Source organism: Peromyscus californicus, unplaced genomic scaffold, assembly GCF_007827085.1.
Source record: "Peromyscus californicus insignis strain IS unplaced genomic scaffold, ASM782708v3 Scaffold_4__1_contigs__length_199733344, whole genome shotgun sequence".
NCBI classification, from domain to species: domain Eukaryota; kingdom Metazoa; phylum Chordata; class Mammalia; order Rodentia; family Cricetidae; genus Peromyscus; species Peromyscus californicus.
In genome coordinates, this window is record NW_026294562.1 from 113,351,646 (window position 1) to 113,374,218 (window position 22,573).

General features: G+C 38.0%; 1 protein-coding gene across 4 annotated transcripts in view; it reads left to right on the top strand.

Moving 5' to 3' along the window:
- Tmem135 (transmembrane protein 135) overlaps positions 1-22,573 on the top strand; it is a 233,508-nt gene that overhangs the window by 153,038 nt on the left and 57,897 nt on the right. The window lies entirely within an intron of this gene.

Consider the following 22,573-nt stretch of genomic DNA (forward strand, 5'->3'; position numbering starts at 1 on the left):
CTCCCTGCTCAGCCTCTCGCATTATGATAAATGTTGTTAATATTTGTATAAGGAATGAGTACATGAAATGAATAGTGAGTGTCTAATGGCTGTTAGCTTGTGGATAGATAGTCTAGTATGCATTTAGGAGTGACCTGATGAAGATGTATACTCAGCTGATAGCACAACTATTACCTATTTTAAATGTCAACCAAACATGGTCATGCAACTGCAGTTTAGCAGTTTAAGGGACCCATAATTCCTGTTTTTCCCTCTTTAACATTCAATAATGTGATGTAGAAAAATGGCTTAATTTGTATATAATGAGATATACACTCTGATTAAGAATGAACTCTTGGGCTGGAGAGATGGCTCAGAAGTTAAGAGCACTGACTGCTCTTCCAGAGGTCCTGAGTTCAATTCCCAGCAACCACATGGTGGCTCACAACCACCTGTAATGAGATCTGGTGCCCTCTTCTGGCCTGCAGTCACATATGCTGTACACATAATAAATAAATAAATAAATAAATCTTTAAAAAAAAAAAAAAAGAATGAACTCTTGCCGGGCGGTGGTGGCGCACGCCTTTAATCCCAGCACTCGGGGAGGCAGAGGCAGGCGGATCTTTGTGAGTTCAAGGCCAGCCTGGTCCACAAAGCGAGATCCAGGAAAGGCGCAAAACTACAGAGAAACCCTGTCTCGAAAAACAAAAACAAAAACAAAACAAAAAAATGAACTCTTGTGGATGTGGGAGGTGTGCTGATTGTAGTAGTTGTAAACATCACTGATGGGTTGGCTGTTTTTTTTTTTGAGACATTTAAGATCCAAGCCATCAGATGATTTTAAATATGGGGGGCGACGTGATGAGACAGATTGGAGAGGGTCTCTCTCTCTCTCTCTCTGAGAGAAGAGCAGAGGAGAGGAGAGAGGAGAGAGAGAAAGAGAGAACTCTGAGAACTCTGATTTGAGGGAGGTGGGACAAGGGAAGGGGAACAAAGGGGAAGAGAGGAGAGAGAAAAGGCAAAGACCATATGCAGATATGCTGCTCCAGGAATCACACACACACACACACACACACACACACACACACACACACACACACACCTGTTCAGCCTGTGTGTGTGCACGTGTGTGTGTGTGTGTGTGTGTGTGTGTGTGTGTGTGTGTGTGTGTGTGTTTGGCAACAAAGAGGCCACAAATTTGAGAGAGAAGGGTGGGTTTCCTGGGAGGGTTTGAAAGGAAAGGAAAGGAAGTAGGAAGTGGTATGATTTTAATTCAATTTTAAAATATTACTAAAAAATGAGAATAAATTTTCTTCATTAACTCATTTTATATATTTATGAAGTTTGTTCTATGTTTTATATATCTGTAGTTTACCTTCTATTCAATGGTAGAGAAATATAATAACATATGCATATAATATGTAATATACATATAATAACATAGATACCAGGGAATTTATTTTATTTTTAATAACTTTGTTGTATTATGTATCTAAGAATAATGGCATTTTTATTCAGAAGTGCTAAATTCTATTAGTTTTTATTTTAGTTTTCTATTAGTCTTTAATTCATTAAAACATTTTCATTAGTTTCTGCATTCTCATATGTAGTTGTTTGTAAAAGCTATCACATATTTCTGTTAGAGTAAGTTAATTATTTCATTGTATAATGATCTCAAGGGGCCAAGAGGGGGGCCTCAGACTTGGAAGGTACACATTGTCAATTTTGTCGCATCTTCTTGGCCAAAGCAGAACACAGAGGTAACCCCGAAGGGAACAAGAACTTAAAGTCTCTGCCTGACAGGGCTAGAATTGCATGCAAGCACCACCACTTCTGGCTTTTTAAGATGTGTGTTCTGACATGGAACCCAGGTCCTTGTTCTTGCAAGGCAAGTATTTTACAGACTGATCCATCTTTCCAGCCATTTCTAATATGCTTTCAGAGTTTTTCAGAGACCATGAGGAACTATAGTTCAGAATGTACAGGATCCAGAGCAGAACTTTAGGACACCTTACCTTACTCTGGATAGAATAGTCCTGCATTCTTTTGTTTTACCTACAGTTTCTGCAAGTATGACTTTTGTTTGATCAATGAGTCTTTTTGCTTAAAAAATAAAGCTTTAAAACCAGTATTTTAGGTAATTAGATTTTTTGGGGGGTATGTGAACTTAATTACACAGGTAAAACACCAATGATTTATAGTCTTATAAAGTAATTTTTGCTTTAAGCTATTTTAGTACATATTTTCCAAATGGTGAATTTACATGCTTCGATTTTATACTTTAAAGCATATTCTAGAACACAACAATCAAATTTTTAGAAATCATTTGCATGTAACACATATGTGGTTAAGGGCATACTTATATGTCCATAAGCAATGTGAAAAACAACTGTCAGTGTTTTGAGTGAGATATACCATTTATTCCACTAATAACTGAAAAAAATCTTTTAAATAAAATTAACATATCAAAATTGACTGCCTATTCAAATGCAAAGGAAAGAACTTGAAAAGTGAAAGTGTAATTATCGGGTATGTTTTTGTAGATAGAAAAGTTACATAACTAGGGCTGGAAAGATGGCTCAGTGGTTAAGAGCATATACTGCTCTTTAGAGAACTAGAATTCTGGGCATCATACCTACATCCAGTAGCTCACAATCACTGTAACTTCAGACCCAGGGCTTCCTATGCCTTCATCTGGCCTCTGTGGGTACCCTTGGACAAGTGTGCATACTCACACACAAACACACAGGTATACACAATCATGAAGATAAATCTTTAAAAGTGAAAATATTTAAAGATGTTTTTGTTATGTTTTGCTGGACTTCTCTGGAGATGGGAGGTCATCCAATTCCTTTATACTTCCAGGGATTGTTTGGTGACTCCTTGGCAAAAAGGCACATTGAATGTTACTTGAGATTGTTTGCCCTGTACAGCTCTGCTCTATAAAATGAGGCATACAGTTTATTATCTCATATTTGAAGGGCTGGTGTCTTAGTGTTTTATTGCTGTGAAGAGACACCATGACCACGACAACTCTTATAAAAGAAAGCATTTATTGGGGCTGGCTTACAGTTTCAGAGGTTTAGTCCATTATCAGCATGGCAGAAGCATGGTGGCAGCACAGATTGACATGGTGCTGGAGAGAGAGCTGAGAGTTCTGCATCTGAATCCACAGGCAGGAGACGGGGAGCAGGGGGATGGGAGCCACTGGACCTGGCTTCGGCTTCTGAACCCTAAAAACCCACTCCCAGTGACATACTTCCTCCAGCCAGGGCACACCTACTCTGACAAGACCACACCTCCTAATCCTTCTGAGTCGTGCCATTCCCTGATGACTAAGCATCAAATATATGGACCTATGAGGCTATTCTTATGAACCACCACAGCTAGTTTTCTACAAAATCAGAAATTAAACTTAGAATTATGGAGGTCTTAAAGAACAAGGCAAATTTCAATGTAATAATGATTTGAAATGGATTTCAAACAGCAATGTCTAAAATAGAATTGATGGCTATTTTAGCATGTATTTAACAAAAACTGGGCAGTGGTCTCTGCTCATCAATGCAAAAGTAGTCATTTAGCAGGTCACATGGCCTCATGATGCTCCACATTTTAGACTGTGTATGTTCTGACTGCTAGGATTCTTCTAGGGCAGTGGTTTCAACTGGGCGAGTCTTTGTTTGCTCTTCTGGAAGTATCTGCCCAAGTTTGCACTCTGGGTTATCGTCATTGATGAGGTGAGGCAGAGGCTGCTGTCTAACGTGTAGACCACAGAAATGTTCTAAACATTGTATGGTGCTGGACACCTCCCACCCCAAACCACACAGGATTATCCATCTCCACTCCCCAGTCACTAGTGCCAAGGATGAGAAACACAGATTAAGGGATTTGGCTCAGTAAGTGACTTAGATGGCAGTCCATTTGATCTTTGAAACTAGTCTAGGCCTGAAGTTATTAGGGCAGCTAATACTGACCTGAGGCATATATGAAGTAGGAAATACTTGAAAATAAATTGTGATGTCCATCAAATCCTTTGCTCTGTGCAATGGATGACATTACATGGCGTTTGTGTCCTCTATGGTGTGGAGGTCAGAGTAAAACTCTTAGGAGTCAGTTGTCCCCCTCCACCTTGAGTTCCAAGTGGGGTTGAACTCAGGCCACCAGGCTTACGAGTTGAGTGAGTGCTTTGACCTGTTGAGATATCTTCCTGGTTTGGGAGCAACTTTCTTGATGTTTACTCACATGTATTATCCTAGTGTGTGGAGAGAGGATGGAAAGAGGGGAGGAGGGAGGGAGGGGGAGGAGGAGAGGGGAGGAAAGGAGGAGAGGAGAGGAGAATGGGAGGAGAGAGGAGGGGACTGACAGTACCACACTAGACCTTTTGGTGTGTCTTCCTCCTGTAATGACACTAGCTCATGGGTTAGTCTTCAACCCTAAGAGCCTGTTTGTCTTATTTAACCCTAAGATCCTGCCTTAAGGCCCTATATGCAAATATAGTCTGTGACATTCAGGGGTGAGTTTAGTAAATTTTGGGGAGGATAAAATTATTCTAAAAAAGAACTGATTGACCATTAGCTTGATTTACATCTCGATCATTAGCTATGTTTACATATTGATCATTAGTTTTATTTACATATGTCTACAGAAATGAAATAATCATGTGGTAGTTTCATGCTAAAGCTTGGTTGTATAAATAAACTGCTCTGATATGTGCTATGGTTTAGTGGCATAACAATCCAAAACAAGATTGTGTGTCACTATAGTGTAATGGTGGAATGCCTTTCCGTACAATTTTCTGTTCTGCTTGCTTCTAGGCACTGAGTACACCACTGGAGAATTTGATTTTTCTTAGGGAGTTTTCAAAGCACATAAAGGTCTACTTTCTAATGAAATTTTTATAGCAGCATAATTAACAACTTCTTAGTTTTTGTTAAGAACTGCTGATTTTGTACTTTTTTTTAAAGAATGAAATCATGCTTCTGCAAAATGCCTATTTATGTTTTGGCTTCTAACTTGATTAATGTGAGGGAAATGTATGCCTAGGATAGCTCAGACACTGAGGCAGTGTGTACCAGGAGCCACCTGCCTTCCTTAGAGGCATTTTCCATTAAAATATTAATCAGACTATTTGTTGTTAGAGACAGAATTTCCATGTGAAAAATTGGCTAACATACACATGTGTCTCACTTTTGCCATACTCTATATTTAATGCACTAAAAAGAACACATTTAGAAATGCTCTTCAGAAGTTTCCAGTTTCCCAGTTAGTCTGGTTTACTGTTACCAATTAAATTCTGAAGACTGAGAAGTCCAGGGCATATCAGTTTCAAATTGCTTTTGATGTTGTACAGATTTATTTGTGAGAATTGTACTCTTTGAGTATGAACCATCTTCCCAGGGGATTATGTGAAATTGTTCTTCTCTATCGGTACATCACTTGTTTATCTCATTCACACTTTGTGTATGGAGACAGCAGTGTCATTGAGACATGGTGTCACATGTCCTAGAAATATCCTCCAGCATTAGGCTAGGACAGCCTTGAACTCCTGAATTCTGGGATTACAGGCATATGCAATCACATCCTGGCTCCACAGATAATTTTCTGTATTTTGAGAAGATTTCACTTTCTGAATTTTATAATGCCTTTAAAAGTAGGCACCTAAAAATATATGGGTGAGAGAAATAACCGTGTCTATATTTTATATTGGCAAATAAAATTAATGTACCTGGTCTTAACCACAAAGTGTATATCCAGTATGTCTGTGTGTTCAACCACCTATATTTTTATGGTGCTACTTTAGACTATAGCTGAGACCAAGTACACACCAATGATATTGACATTTTAAAATAAAAACTATTATAGATGTTTTCACTGAAGGATACAGGAAAAGCAAACTAAAAGTTGCCAACCTGCTAGTTGCGGCTTGAAGGGAACGAACAGATTAAAAGTACTAAGAGAAAGTCAACCAACATCTTTGCCCAGTTCTCCTCATTTTACACCCCAGCCAATGGTTTTGTGTAATCCTGGCTTGCTATATGACCTTAAACTTAGGATCCTCCTGCCTCTACCTCCAAGTGTTAATAACTCAAACTTACGTCTCAGCAGGCTTGGTTTATGCATGCTGGGTTTTATACTACACCCCCAGCTTGAATTCTAATTTATCTTTTAGTGATATCTTCTTAAGAAATAAACTCAGTATAGATAACAAAGAAAACAATTTTTCCTGACAGTTTTTACTAGAGGTGATGTTTTTCAGGCTATGAACATAACTAAGGAGCTAAAAGACAAGATGAAAATATTTTTTCAACTTAAAACCTCCACATCCTTTTAGATTCAAGCCTCAGGAAAAGACAAGTAAAGCAGGGTTATACTTAGATTTGTGTGTACATTGTTTTAAATTTACTCAGAAAGTCAGGAAATGCTTCCTTTTGGTGCAGAATTATGAAGAGCAGTTGTGTATGTTCACCTGCTTATTTCATTAACCTATATACACTGAATATTAATATCTTTAGTGTACTTTTTGTATAGACATCACCAGATATCAGTGATGAAGTTATGCTTTTGAATATAGACCGAGACCCACCACCTTGATAGTTACATTTTAGATCAGATAGACCAGATTTGTCATTAGGAAGTATACACATTTACAGAAGCTCTGGACCACATGTAGCTGGTATACACAGTGGGTGAGAAAGATCACCTCCTGTCTGTCAGTCTCCTTCTTTAATTATTTTGGAATTAGGAAGAGCTGGTGGCAGATAAACTTGATTTTATACGTGTACTACATTGTTTTCCATTTATTATTAAGTTGTTTTCACTACCAAAATAGGAGTTGGTAAATATTCAACATTCTTCTTCTTGCCTCAAAGCTATTAGAAATCCAACAGTGTTGTCATTGACTTTCAGAAACATCAATGGTGATTTTTCAAATATTTTCTTATTTACACATCTTCTTTTGTAGGATTTTGAAAAACTGTCCAGATCATTAAATCTTTTAGTATTAAAATTGAGGGTGTCATGTTTTTAATTGGAGGAGGGGAGGGGCAGTAAAGAGAGTGATGATTCCTTTGAGTTACCGACACAGCTCAGAACCCTGGTCTGTTGTTTCCTTGACATAACACGTGTGGGCATTTAGAGGAACACTCATGTGTAGGGGACTTGATTTTGGGAGATATCATTAAATATGTGAGTTCCATAGTAAGTCAGGTTGAGACATTCAACTAGCTCACCTGATTCTGAATTCAAACGTTCACTCACTGTGCTTTGAGACCTTTGTAATGCTCTTTAGAGGACACCTCATTTCTTGCCTGCAGAAATGGTAACTAGAGGGAACACAGTATACCTAAAGGAGTTTGCAGCTGGGACTGAAACAGAACCAAACCAGACCTGAGCATTGCTATGCCTAATTACATAAGGGCGTAGGTGGATTCTTGAATGTGCATATGTCCAAGGAACTGGCAGATGGTGTGAGCATGGCACAGGGCAAAGTTTGGGCTAGATGGTATTGCATTCTAACTCATGAGTCACAAGCTTATTTGCTGTGTATAAAACAGTGTTGAAGAAAGCATATTAATATATCCTGAACCATGTATTGGAATTCAGTGACTCTTAGAGGACATGTGGAAAAACATGTGGAACTCAGCTATAGGGCATCTAGTGTCCTGTCCGTAGAACAGTGTGGTTGGTGAACTAGAGAATGATTGCTGATATATTGACTAACCTACTGAACAGAAACCTTATCTCTAATGATCTCTCTTCCTATTATCAAATGGGAAAAACTGAATTGACTTGCTAGTACAATTCCATATACAATTGTCCATGTATAGCCCTGCTCTGGTCTTTTTAAATTCATCTAGAAACTCATACATATTTTTTGTAATGTATCTAAGGGAAAAATCACCCTAATCCTGGTTCTTATTCTTATTTGAGGTTAGTGGGAATTTCATCTGGTGGAGGAAAATAAAGAAATTAACATGAACTGCTTTCTGTATCAAGGAAGGTGGCCTGTGCACTTTGCCCCACTGAAAGACACAATCCTGTTTCATTTGTAACTTGGCTCTGAGTTCATGTAGAAACCTGCCCCTCTGCCTTCTTCTCATCCTTCCATGTGCAGAATGCTGTATGAGATTTTGTTGATTTATATTTTCTGACTGGATAAACTCCATGTTTGGTCACAGTAAGATGAAGAATGGTCCTTTACGTCATTACACAGGCACATGGAACTTCTCCATCTCACTACATGTGTAAATAAATGAGATTTTTTGCTTTACTATGTAATATTTAGATTGCTTATTTTAGAAACTAAAAAAAGTCATATTTCTTAGACCTGATTTTTTTTCATTGGGACAAGTATTTTATATAAGCTTTGAGGGTTATAGAATTTTTTATCACCTTCATTTTTCTTAAATCTTGTTCATTCTCTAGGTAACAAACTACTTGATTCAGGCTGTTTTAACTTGCTGCTTTATTTTCTATGCATGAAAATAATAGGTGTTTCATAATTGATTTGAATGAAAAATTTAAAAGCTGTAAATTTTTAAAGAGATTTTTCAAAAGCTTGAGAGACATTCATGGCAGCTTATGGGCTTCAGGATCTCACCCGGTTTCACAGTCCAACTGAATCCCCAAAGTACCTCTGTGTCTCTGAGGTGGGTGTCTGAATTGGTAGCAAGAGTCCCTGCATTACAGAGCTCTTTTAAACATTCCATAAAACTACATATGCCACATACTTAATATAACCTGTGACATATTGTGACCTTTCAGTAACAGGACAATGAATGATGTTGGTGTTACACTATCATTTTACAATTATTATACTGAACTCTAAAAGATTCTCCTTCATGCCCTACCAATAAAATGCTGGCAACATGATGATGATTATTTCTACGTTTGAAGTGCGGTGGCCATTAGACCAGCATTAATTAATAAGTGTTTCTACAGGCGGAGTGCTGTACCTGAAAGTCTCGTGCTTGCTGTCATGTAGGCAGTTGTAGTTCAGCCACATACATAGTCTGTGGTTTTAGCACAGTCACTAAAGTAGCTTGTCACTAAACCTACCTTAAAGGGCTATTGTAACAACTAGAGAAAATAGTTTCACACTATCCACTGAATTGGTAACATTAATAAATGATTCCTTACTGTTTTACCATCTCTCTTCCTCCCCTGTTCTCAGTGTTCTGTGGTCCTGTGTATTTACTTTCAACCTTCATGACCTATTTTCAAGCCCTCTTACTTTACAGTTAATTTGGACTTTTCACTCTCCTTTTTGTATCTGTTTCCGGACTTGTTTGTATCAAATTACATTTTAATGGCTCATAATGACCAATTAATAGTAGAGAGAGAACCTGGTATGAGGAAGGAAAAGAAGCAGCTGAGTCTCTTGCTATTTAAAAGGTAAGTCATTAGCTAAACTTGTCGTCACCACGCTATTTCCTGTTGATGGTGGTAACAGAGATGTGGACGGGGTACTGCTGGCCTTTAATGATAATGGCTGCTTGTCAGCCCTGGTCCTGAAAGTAGATGTTGATGAGTAGTTTGTTTACTGAGCCAAATTGACTTGTTATTTACCTCAACATTAAGCTTTCTTTTTATGTTTTTATAAAGCTAAAATTTCCCCATATGTAATTTTTTCTCTTATTTTTGAGATTTTAATGTAATTATATCATTTCTCCCTTCCCTTCTCCTCATTTCAAGCCCTCTCATATCTTCCTCCTTCTTGCTCTTTACTGTTCGAAGCTATGTTCATAAAGTCTTACCATATGTAATTTTTATCTATATTCTTAGTGATTTGTTGTAAATTGTTTATTCTTTTAAAAGTTGGCAGCCTAATTATAATTTTGTTAGAATAAGTACTGTGACATCCGGGTGAGATTAGTTACTGTATATTGAAAATTTCTGATTATATTCTTTAAGGGGTTTAATTTTTACAGATGAGACTAAGATTATTTCCTTACTCCAAGCGGACAGAGTATCCAGTAGGCTGTACTTCTGGATACTATCTAACACAACTGTTTTTACAGCTGGGAAATTTGAAGGCAAATGTGTTACTAGACTCTGATGACTTTGAAGTTGTATGTAGGAACTGACCTCCCTGTTGGAAGCCTTACTATAATATACTAAGAATCTGTTCATGTGTTCAGTTAACCAATGCTTCTGTCCCCTGTGATTTTGCATTCTTTTGTTCGTTTTTTTGTCACCACCACCTTGGTGCTAGGGATTGAACCCAGGGCCTTTTGTGTGTTAAACAGCACTCGAACCCCAAGCCATGATCCCCACCCTGACTCTGTATTTAAAAAGTCCAGGAGATGCACAATTTACATAGACAACCCCAAAAACCATTGCCTAAATAAAATGAATAAGTGTCGTGGTAAATGGTGTCTGTAGGATAAAGGGTAAACATGTCTGCCTTTATTATTTTGGAGTGCTTTGTGACTATGTGACTTCCTGTCAGATGGAGTCCTTTAGCGCAGTAAGAAGTGTTGGGGAATTTTGTGTGTTCACGTATGCTGGTAGTCACAGAATATGAACTTGGGATTCATGTATGTTGCTTCATTTGGGATCATGAGAGCTGATAAGCTGGAGGATGCCTTGATGTCTGTTCTTTCCATTTGCCGACCTACCAAATACAGGGAACATGAAACCAGAGCAATTTTGGTTGAGTAGATGGGTAGATATTTTACTAAAATATGAATGAAGTACAGCTGGGGTAAAAGGGAATTTATTGTTTCTTTTCCAGAAGAAAGAGAGGAGTTTCAGTGTTTGACTAGTAGAAAAAGACACTGTCAGTATGAGAGAGTATAGACTTGGTGCTTGCAGGAGGGGCCAAGTATGCTCAAGAAGAGAGAGCGGAGGCACTGGGGTCAGGGCAAAGAACCTTTCACTGGCTGTGTTAAAGAAAAGCAGTGAGTCCTGTGGTAGGAAGTAGTTGTGTGGCAGGAAGCAGGCCAAATCTGATAGGGCCTCTAATAGACTTTCAAATAACTCCAGAATAGGCACTTTAGTTGTCTGAGACTCTGATGGTTAAAACAGCTTTCCATTGGCCATTTTCACGTTGGACAACATTTACTTTTTTTTCTTTCTTGGCTATTTTATAGATTCATATATTATGACTTTACTTCTGTGTTACTGCCTTGAGAAGCATACTTTTCTGATTGTTTTACGTAGCAAAGATGGTAGTAATAGATTTTCTTGAAATTTTTCTCAGCAGGAAGTCTTTCCAGTTGTATTTACTAGATTGTACTCACTGCCTTTTGACTACAGTGTTAGGAGATTACTTAACCACTCATAGTATTGGTGGTTGTACTCAAATTAATTCCACATTTTCATTTAAACATATATTCAGTTTCAAAAAAGAAAAAGAAAACAAACTCATAGAATACCTACAACTCAGCCCAAAGTAGGCAAAGTATATGTGAAAGCAAAGTAATAACTAAGAAGTTGGATTAGAAATGTCGCTCGGCTGGGCGGTGGTGGCTCGTGCCTTTAATCCCAGCACTCGGGAGGCAGAGCCAGGTGGATCTCTGTGAGTTCGAGGCCAGCCTGGTCTACAGAGTGAGATCCAGGACAGGCACCAAAACTACACAGAGAAAAGCTGTCTTGAAAAACCAAAAAAAAAAAAAAAAAAAAAAACCCCAAAAACAACAACAACAACAAAAGAAATGTAGCTCGATGACAGAATGCTTGCCTAATGTTTAGAGCCCAGTGTTTTTGACCCCCTCAAAATTTACATATGTATGTATATGTGCACATATATCCTTCATATGTACATACATGCACACACTCATCCTTGATTTGCATTTTTATTACTGTATTTGAGTTTTGTTCTCACTCTGTATATGCTGCTTTTCTTATATAAATTTTAATAGCTATTTTACAATGTAGATTGTATTGTATAAAATTTGCTAGCTTAAATATCAGTTTCATGAATTTTTACGGATTTACAGAGTTGTGTAGGCTACCATTCCTAATCTAATTTTAGAACCTTTTCATTGCTCCCAGAACTTTGTCTCTTTCCATTCCATTTAATACCCAACTTTAGGCAACTAGTATTCTATTTCCTGTAAGTAGGCTTGCGTGTTTTGGAATTACATGTAGAACATGTAGTCTTCAGTTTCTGGCTTCTTTAACTTAGAATATTGTTTCATACTGTTTTTGAGTTCCATCTATATTGAAGTATAATATTTAAAAACTCTACTAAAATAACAACTTCAAAATCTTGTTTAAGTTGCACAATATTTGTGAAATAGCTGGGAATTACAGAGAATTTACCTCTCAATAGTTAGCATTTATTTATTTTTAAAACTACTTTTACTTTATTTGGATTAATATTTTGCCTGCATGTATGTGTGTGCTCCACATGTGTGCTTGGTGCTTGTAAAGGCAGAAGAGGGGCTTAGGCCCCTGAAACTAGAGTTACAAGCAGTTGGAAGTTGCTATATGGATACTAGAAACTGAACCCAGGTCCTCTGTAAGAGCAGGGAACACTCTTAACTACCGAACCAACTTCCAGCCCAGTTAGCATTTGTTGAATATTTATAACACACTCATGACTCTTACGAGGCTTTTGTATATTATATTATTAGCATTTCATGCCTATAGCCTATAAACTGGCAGTATAATTTCGACAAAATAAACAAATTAAGTGATGGTTATATTTTTGCTAATTTGTGGGAATTTACAAAGTGTAAAATTAAAAGTGTACCAATTCATAATTTATATTCAAAGTTACAATATGTGAACAGCTGTAACTTTGTCACACTAGCTAATAAAATGTCATTTGCTGGCCAGTTTAGTTGGACTTTTGTAGTGATGAAGGTGGCTTATGCCTGTCTATCTGTGATGGCCACTATTCCTCTACACAGCTTCAAATACAGCACTAATATGAATGAGAAACCAAATTTAATATTTATATCAATTCATTTTACTTCAGTAACTATACTCTGCTACTTCTGACCAAAATACATTAACAGTGACTGGATTTACTCAACTAAACAACAAAACAGCTGAAAGAATGGACCAAATACAGGTGGTAGGCATCAGAGAACAGGGATTCCTGATATGGGAAACAAATGGAAGGAGTTGTGTTTTACCCTCACTTACTGTGATGAGAGGATTTGCAGTTCGAGTCAAGGAGGAGTCACTAGAGAGAACTGCAGACGAGGAAATAAATGGATGTGGATGGAGCAGACTGGACAGTGCTCCCAGAACAGAAGGCTGGAGTGCAAAGTCCTCAGCTCATTATGGGCTCGGGCATTACAGGAGCAAATACCCAGGCAAGGAAGGTGCAGCCTAAACGATTAGCGGTCCTAATTGTGTGCTTGAACTCACACAGGTGTAAGAATAATTTCCCTTCCTATTTGCAGACATTCCAAAACATCTCAGAGAGTGATGCGGCATTGGGTAGAGTGCATGCACTCAGCAATGGGATAATTAGCTCCAGAGCAAGCTCTATGCAGTCCCTCCTAAAAAACCTTAAAAGCAAGTCCTTAAAAGATTAAGTTGTTCCCAAGTAGCTTCTTTGTGTCCCAGAACAAAGCTTAAGAGTTGTGGGAATTCAGAAATACCCGAGACCCATCAGCGTAAAGCTCAGAATGCCAGACATCAAGTAAAGAATTACCACTGAGCAGTGAGAAGCAGAACATTTGGATTCACAATAGATAATCCAGTCAATACCAGGCTAGAACTGAGAAAGATTTAGTAGATAAGGACATTGAAAAGGATTGTTATAACTAGGTCCTATAGTTTTAAAAAAGTTAGAGATACAGAAGATAGGATAAAAACCTAAATCACACTTCCAAGATGAAAAGTTTACTGTTAGAATAATTATAAAATACACATTATAGAAGAAAATCTTAATGGCTGTCAAGCTAAACAGTCCAAAATGAAACACATAGAGAAAAGGGAATTATTACTTTTTGTTTGTTGTTGTTGTTTTGTTTGTTTGTTTTTCAGAATAAAGAGAGCCCTTGTGTGTTGTGGGAAAATTCCAGATAACCTAGTATTATATAATTGGATTTTCTGAAGAAGACAGAAACAGGAAAGACATTTGCTCAAATAATGAATGAAAAGTTTCAAGTATGATGAAACTGCAAACTTAAATATTCAAGATACTTAACATATCCACAGTCCAAAAATGTTGAGGGAAGAGAACCACTGCAAAGCACATCCCAATCGACAGTGGACAGACTAGGGAAAGAACATGATCCACCAAGCTAGACTTCTATACCTAGCAAGAATATCTTTCAAAATAGTGGAAAATTTCAGATATGATTGTAGCTAGAGTTTTCCTGCCTGGCCCACAGTCAGGACAAACTCTCTCACCTGCCAGTCCCACAGCCCCTCAGACCCGACCAAGTAAACACAGAGACTTATATTGGTTACAAACTGTGTGGCCATGGCAGGCTTCTTGCTAACTGTTCTTACAGCTTAAATTAATCCATTTCTATTAATCTATACCTTGCCACGTGGCTTGTGGCTTACCGGTACTTTACATCTTCCTTGTCCTGATGGCGGCTGGCAGTGTCTCTCTGACTCAGCCTTCTACTTCCCAGCTCTATTTTCCTCCTTGTCCCGCCTATACTTCCTGCCTGGCCACTGACCAATCAGTGATTTATTTATTGACCAATCAGCAACACATTTGACATACAGACCATCCCACAGCACTTCCCCTTTTCTTTTCTTAAAAAGGAAGGTTTTAACCTTTACACATCTCCAAAGTCAGCTTGGTATATTTGGGAATTTGGGCGTAGCTTCTCTTACTACTTCCTGCTGGAGGGGGGCACTGTATCTTATGGGGACACAAAGAATATTTTAGGATTATGGAGTAGTCCATGAGGGTGTATCGTCTGAGCCAGTTGCCTTGAAACAGTTTTGGATGTTGGATCATCTGGGCTATGGTGTCATCAGAGACCTTTTAGGGGGTCTTGGCTGGTCAAACCTGATGTATCTTAATCTGGAACAAATCCATAGCCTCTGGCTTTCTGTGGAAACAAAAGCAGAGCCTCCTTTCCAAAGCAACATATCCTTACATCCAAATTTTGAAGTCAAGGTACCTTTAAAATATACATTTTGGCATAACTCAACAGCTTTTGCAATCAAATGTTTTTCTGCAGTTAAAAATCCCAAAGACAACACAATCCAGATTCTCTGTGTAATATTCATCTTCACGTGGCTTATTTTTTATATTAATTTTACTGTCTCTTTAAAGACTTTATTTTTTAAAACTATGTATTTGTTTCTATACTGTATATATCACCTTTTTTTGTCTCTTTCAAGCCTACGTATATTTTACACACATTTTAAACTATTACATCTGAATCTGTCTTATTGTGAATCTATTGCTTTAAGCTGCAGCAGCTGTGGCTGCTGGCTCCGCCCACCTCAGCTTCCCAACATGGCATGGTACTTTACCACCAGCTCTGGGAGCTATCGTGGGTCTATGCTTTTATCCAAGCAGCGTGTAGCCCAGAAACCTCTTTTTTTGTTTTGTACTAGCAAAGGCTAAATCCACAATGCAGCTTAATGTGCCACTTGCAGAGGCCTCATTCCTGCCATATGGCACCTGGTCGAGTGCACACTCTAGGAACCCGCCAGTAGCTCAAACCGGCAGCTGCTGCTCATTTGAGAGAGACAATTAGGAAGCTGTTTTTAGCTCCGTTTTAGAATCTTTTTTTTTCAGTTTTTAGGTGGAAACTCTTGCCCCACGTTGGGCGCCATTCTCTGTGTTTACTTGGTCGGGTCTGAGTGGCTGTGGGACTGGCGGGTGACAGAGATTTGTCCTGACTGTGGGCCAGGCAGGAAAACTTTAGCTACATATGATTTTAAGGAAAAGTGATTAAAATGCACTGTTGAATTAGATATTCACATGAGAGTGGATGATAGCATAGATGTGCATATGAGGGTGGATGACAGCACAGATGTTCACATGAGGTGGATGACAGCACAGATGTGAACATAAGGTAGATGACAGCACAGATGTGCACATGAGGTGGATGACGGCACAGATGTGCACATAAGGTGGGTGACAGCATAGATGTGCACAGAATGGTGGATGACAGCACAGATGTGCACATGAGGTAGATGACAACACAGATGTGCACACAAGGGTGGATGACGACACAGATGTGCACACAAGGGTGGATGATGGCACAGATGTGCACATGAGGTGGATGACAACATAGATGTGCTCACGAGGGTGGATGACAGCAATAGCATGAAGACAGGGGAAAGAGAAATGGGAATGTATTCCCATGAAGTTCCTGTAGATTACATGGTACAGCACCAATGGAATGTAGACTAGAAATTCAAAGAGAAGTGCTCTCTCTGTACTGTAAGAAAAATGGCAAAATAGGCAACCAAGGAGAGAAAGTCATGCATAAATTCAGTTAATTGGAAAAAGGTGAACAAGATAATAGAAGAGACACAGCAAAATAACATTGAAACCACAGATTTTTTAATCAAAGTATACCAGTAGGCGCATTAAATATTTAAACTATCCAGATATTCAATTAAGAGACAGATTTTTTTCCTAAAGTGATGTATATGATGTTCTATACCTTTAATTCTAGCACTTTGCACTCTGGGTGCAAAGGCAGGCAGATCTCTCAGGTAAAAACTGCCCTGGTGTACAGTGAGTTCCAGGCTAGCCAGGTGTCTATAGTGCACATAAGATCCCATGTGATCTAAGAAGTAAAAAGACAAGAAACAGTCACATGTCACCTATAGGCAGTAAACTTCAGGTGTAATGACCACAATGTGTGAAAAATGAAACCCTAAATAAAATAAAAGGGAGACCTCCTGTCAGCAAGTAGTGAGAGAATGCTATAAACATCTTTGTTTGGTTGTTTTCCCGTCAGGGTTTCTTTTCTTTTTTTTATTTAATTTTTTTTTCATTTTACATACCAGCCCCAATTCCCCCTCCCTCCCCCTCTCTTCCCCCCACTTCCCCCACATTCCATCCCCTGTCCACTCCTCAGAGGGGGTAAGGTCTCCCTTGGGGAGTCAACAAAGTTTGGCATACCATATTGTGGCAGGGCCTAGCCCCTCCCCTCTGCATCGAGGCTGAGCAAGGTATCCCACCACAGGGAATGGGTTCCAAAAAGTCAGTTCATGTACCTGGGGTAAGTCCTGGTCCATAAACATCTTACTGGGTGTGATGGCTATGTTCCTTGCCTTTGTTACTCTGCCACGGAGTAGTACCCTGTAGATTCTCTAAGAATGAGCATTTTATTTAAATACCCTCTGTACCTAGCAGATAGAGGGTAACAGCTTTTCTAATATTTATTTAATGCAAAAAGCATCTACAATTACTTGTATTTAAAGATCTCTCTCTCTCTGTGTGTGTGTGTGTGTGTGTGTGTGTGTGTGTGTGTGTGTATTTTGAAGTTCTTTTTTACTCTAAAATTTTATAATTTGTAAAACAAAATATTTTTCATCATCCACACAAAGATATACATTTATTTGTAAAAGTACTTTGTTGAACTTACTATAATTTAAAATTGACCCCAATGGATTGAAAACACTTTAAAAAGTATCTAATATTACAGTTTGGAGCATAAATGTTTCTCAAAGATCCATTAATTGAGGCATGGTCACTAGCCTCTTGTACTTCTCAGAGGTGGTAGAACCTATAAGAGCAGGACCACTTGAGAGGAAGTAAACTTACAGGTGTGCCTTGAAGGGACCGCTGGGACCCCATTGTGTGCCTCTCTGCCTCCTCCTCCCACTTTCCCTTCTTTCCTCTCTCCACCCCCCACACTCTTCTTCCACCTCTCCCTTGCTTCTCCTGGGCTCCCAAGAGGTAAGCAGCTGTCTTTACCAAGTGTTCTTATAGCATAAAGACCTGAAGTAAGGACCAGAGACAAATGACCGTGGACTAAGATCTTTAAAAATAAAGGCCACAGTAAACATTTTCTTTTTTAACTTTTTGGGTTGATTGTTTCAGGTATTTTATCAAGGTGATGGAAAGCTGACTAACACACCAACTAAAAATAAAATCCTTTCTTTAACATGTTTGATTAACAGGAAGTTAGGCATATTTATGTTAGACTCACATTTTACATGATATCATTCCGGGTCTTTCCAGGGCTCTGTTTATCCCTGCAGCTTGTCCCTGTCTCCTCTTCATTGCCTTTGCTGACAACACTCTGCTCCCCTGACCACTTTGTCCAAACAATCTGACATTTCCCCGGTCCCCTTGCTCATATGACTTAAGGTATGTTTCATGAGAGTAGATACTTTGTAGGTATGCTTGCCATTGCACATTCTAAGTAACTGTCTGTAACATAGTAGGTATTCAATAAATATTTATAGAATCAATCATCTGTATTTAAAAATCCTTTAGATTTATTTTTGTGTCTAGATTCTTCACCATATTAAAAAAAAGTAACCTTCAATTGTTGGAGATTTCAATGTTTGCAATTGTTTAAAAATAGTTGTGTGGTTTTTTTTTTTAAATACACTTATGTTTCTGGTCTTGGATTTTATACAGAGATGACTTTTGTGAGAACCAATATTAACAGTTTGCTGAATGCCTGGCCCTTTTGAAAGCATCTTCTTATTGGTTCGCTCTGTTAACCTGAGTGAGATACTGTTCTTAATTATAGATCCGCTTCGGAAAATCCTAGGAAGTATCTCAAGTTCCACAAAACACATTCAAGCCTAGATCTGCCTAACTTCAAAGCTTGAGTCCCAGAGTTTCATCTATATTATTTGTAAAGATTTTTTTCAGACGGTTATCATGAGTAGTTTTAATATATTAGGATAAAACCTAGTTATCAGAGAGTGGGGGGAGAGAGAGGAAGAGAGGGAGGAGAGAGAGAGAAAGGGAGGGAGGGAGGGAGGGAGGGAGAGAGAGAGAGAGAGAGAGAGAGAGACACTAGATAATTTCTTTTGTGAAGTTGGAGAAGGTAGGGACACTTTATGGGGCCATTCTGCTGCAATAAAATCTACCAGGAGAACATTAACTGATGCAGGGAATGGAGCAAATATTGAACATCTAGGAAAGCTACCATTGTCCAAAGGGAATAGAATGATAGAGTAAAATAGGAATTTCTTGATCTGGGTATTGACTAGCAAATAATAGCCAATAAAAAACTTACTTGGACTTTGATTTATTATTTTTAAAAGGTTTCCTCATTTTTATTTTATGTGTATGTTAGCCAGCATATGTATGTGCACTACATGCATGCCTGATGCTCATGAAGCCTGGGAAGAGGCATCAGATCGTCAAGAACTGGAGCTACAGAGGATTGTGACCTACCATGTGCTGGGAACAGAGCCCTGGTCCTCTGCAAGAGCAGGGAATGCTCTTAACTGTTGAGCCACCTCTCCAGCCCCTGGAATTTGATTTATAATTGCATAATCAATGACGAAAGTTATTCCATGTGCTCCATGTTTCTAAAGTCTGTGTGTAATAAACCTTAAATATTTTAGACAGGATAAATGCTAGGGCAATGGAAAGACCTGTAGAAGGAAGAGGGTTTGGGAGGATAGAAGGAGAGGGAGAAAGTGTGTGTGTTTGCAAGAGAAACACATTTTATGTCTGCATTTGAACTGTTATGAAGATATAGATGTTTATGTTAACTTAGTTTCATTTGATACCTGTCTTCCTTGAAATGATGTGTTTATATAGTTCAAAGTCCCCCAGGCTGTATTTATGATCCTTATTTATCTGAGACTAGTGTAGCAAACATGACTGGTTTGCTGTGTAATAGCTAAGCTTTTGCATTTTCCTCAACTTAATTTGAGATTGTTTCTGTTGGAAATAGCAAAACACCGTTTTATATCATATTTGTTTTTGTTCTTTTCTTAGTCACCTTTTTATAATTGGAGAATCATTCACTTCTTATTTGCCTGAGAATGAAGCCATTGATAGTTCTTGCACTTAATTTGCAACATTGTGGTCGTCAAACATAAGAGTGCACTTTACCATTTTCCTGTGATTTCATAGTAATGTTAGAGAGATCCTTTCTGTTACCATGACCATAACTGGGCTTCTGATTATGTACATATACTATCTCATGTTTTAGTATGATTGCTAATGAGGAAGAGTTCTTCAGTCTAGGTTTATTGTCTCTTATGCTTGCTATTAGGAGAACTTGGTTTTTGGCTAATTATTCTGTATGCCACAAAAGTTGATTATATTTTATAAGCTTTTTATTGATTAATATTGCCTGCTAGTTGGACCTTTCATTATATTTAAATAAATCAGGTTGCCTTAATATATAGTTAACAGACATATGTTGACTTAGTGCACACATGTGTGTGGTGTATGCATATGTTTTTACTTGTGTGTGTGTATCTGTGTGTGTAGGTGTGTGTATGTGTGTGTGTGCATCTATGTGTATATATGTATGCTTATGTATATGTACTTGTGTGTGTGTGTGTGTGTGTGTGTGTGTGTGTGTGTGTGTGTGTGTCTGTTTGTCTGTGTCTGTCTGTGTAAGCTCCTGGTTAATTCTTCAGAGCTTCTTAGACTTTTTCCACTTGTGAGTACCTTTCTCCTGTGTAGATGAATTTCTAAATGGTCTCTTAATAAATCCTGGGGCCTATTTAGGGACACTTTGCTCAGCCTGGGTGAAGGGAGGAGGAGACTAGACCTACCTCCACTGAATCTACCAGGCTGAATCCCCAGGGGAGTCCTTGCCCTGGAGGAGATGGGAATGGGGGTGGGCTGGGGGGAGGGCAGGGAGGACCGGAGAAGGGAGGAGGGAGGACAGGGGAATCTGTGGCTGATATGTAAAAAAAAAAGAAAGGAAAAAAAAAGAAAAAAATTTGCATTTTTGTATTTAAAAATTAAATTAAATTTAAAAAAATTAAAAAAAAACAAAAACAAAAACACGGAGCCAGAAATTTGGCTTAAAGCCCGAGAGAAAGATCAGAGGAATAGGACAAACCACGAGCTAACCTCATCTCACCAACTCTGCAGCTTCCAAAGAGAGCGACTTCCTGTCTACCCAGGCTTATATGCCTTGCTGTCCTGCTATCTGATTGGCTCTCTGTCTAGCTACATCACTTCCTCTTCCTGGCCAACTCTGTTACTTCCTGTCTGTACAGGCCTCCAGAACTCTGGTTGATACTGGGATTAAAGGCATGTGTCATCACGCTTGGCTCTGTTTCCAGTGTGGCCTTGAACACACAGAGATCCTGTCTGCTAAGTGATAGGATTAAGGGCATGTGCTACCACTGCCTGACTTCTTTGTTTACTTATAACAGTTGGCCTTTTTTCTCTGATCTCCAGGCAAGCTTTATTTATTAAAATACAAATAAAATATTACCACATTTTAGCACAAATAAAATATCACCACACTCCTGAGAAATATTTACAGAAACCCATAATCTAGGTATATAAGTCAAACATTTACTGATTATAAATCATAAAGAAATATATTTAAGAACACTTCTTGCATATACATAGAACTTTTATCTTTACTAAAGATAAAAGAAAGTTGGCATACTAATAGATGGACTTGCTTATTTTTACAAAAAGAATTAAATTTTGGCTGAATTTTTGATATTTCAGGGCATAGAGCATATCAAAATTTTTACAGTTCATTAGTATTTTGATTTTATAACCATCAGTTATGATGGTTTGTTTTGTGTAAATGCATAGTATAAAATGGCAGAAAATGTGTTTGGGGCCATTTTAGAAACTATTGGAAATTCTATTCTAATCCCAAGGCAAAATTTATTAAATGAATATTAGGAAACCCAAGTTAGGAACTCAAGCAGGAATTTTCAAAGTTAAGCAATTTAACACAACATAATACAATATACAATTTGATATTTGATATAATACAAATATAGTAATTTGATATTTACATTCTGATATAGGAAAATATTAGAAGACTTTTTTCTTTATTAACTTGGCCAACTCCTACCAGAAACATCTTGAATTTAAAATATGTTTGATTTTGAATTAAATATTAGTGGTTGCACATTCAGAAAACTTTTACTGTTGTCAAATTTTGTCAGTTTCCTCACATAATATATAGTCCTGACCTACAGTTTGAAAATCTGGCAAGCTGTAAAGGTATTCCTTGTTGAACCCCATTGCCACCCATCCAGTCTATATGAGTCCTCTGAGTATATATGTTTGTTAATAGTTTGTGTATCCAGTGGCCTTATGTATCACTGGGTCCCATATCCATGCAACCAATTGCTGGTTGAAATAGTCATAAAATTTGATAAACTCTTTTGAACATATGTAATCTTTTTCTTATTAATCCCTAAACAATCCAGTCTAGCAACTGTGTACTCTAAGTAATTTGGAGATGATATAAAATATGAGGTGTATGTAATTCCTATGAAAATACCATGCCATTTTATATGAGAGATTTGATCATATATGGATTTGGGCATCTGTGGGCTAGTTGGCTGGCTTTTTTTTGAAACCAGTCTTTCATAGATACTGAGTGACGATTATATACATACATATATATATATATATATATATATATATATATATGCCACATGTATGTAGTATAATTACATGTACTTAGGAGTTCATTACGCCCGAATGCAGTGTATTTGAGAAGTGTATTACAGAATGTGGTATGTTGATATACATTGTGATGGTAGCTTCTGTGCTGTTTCC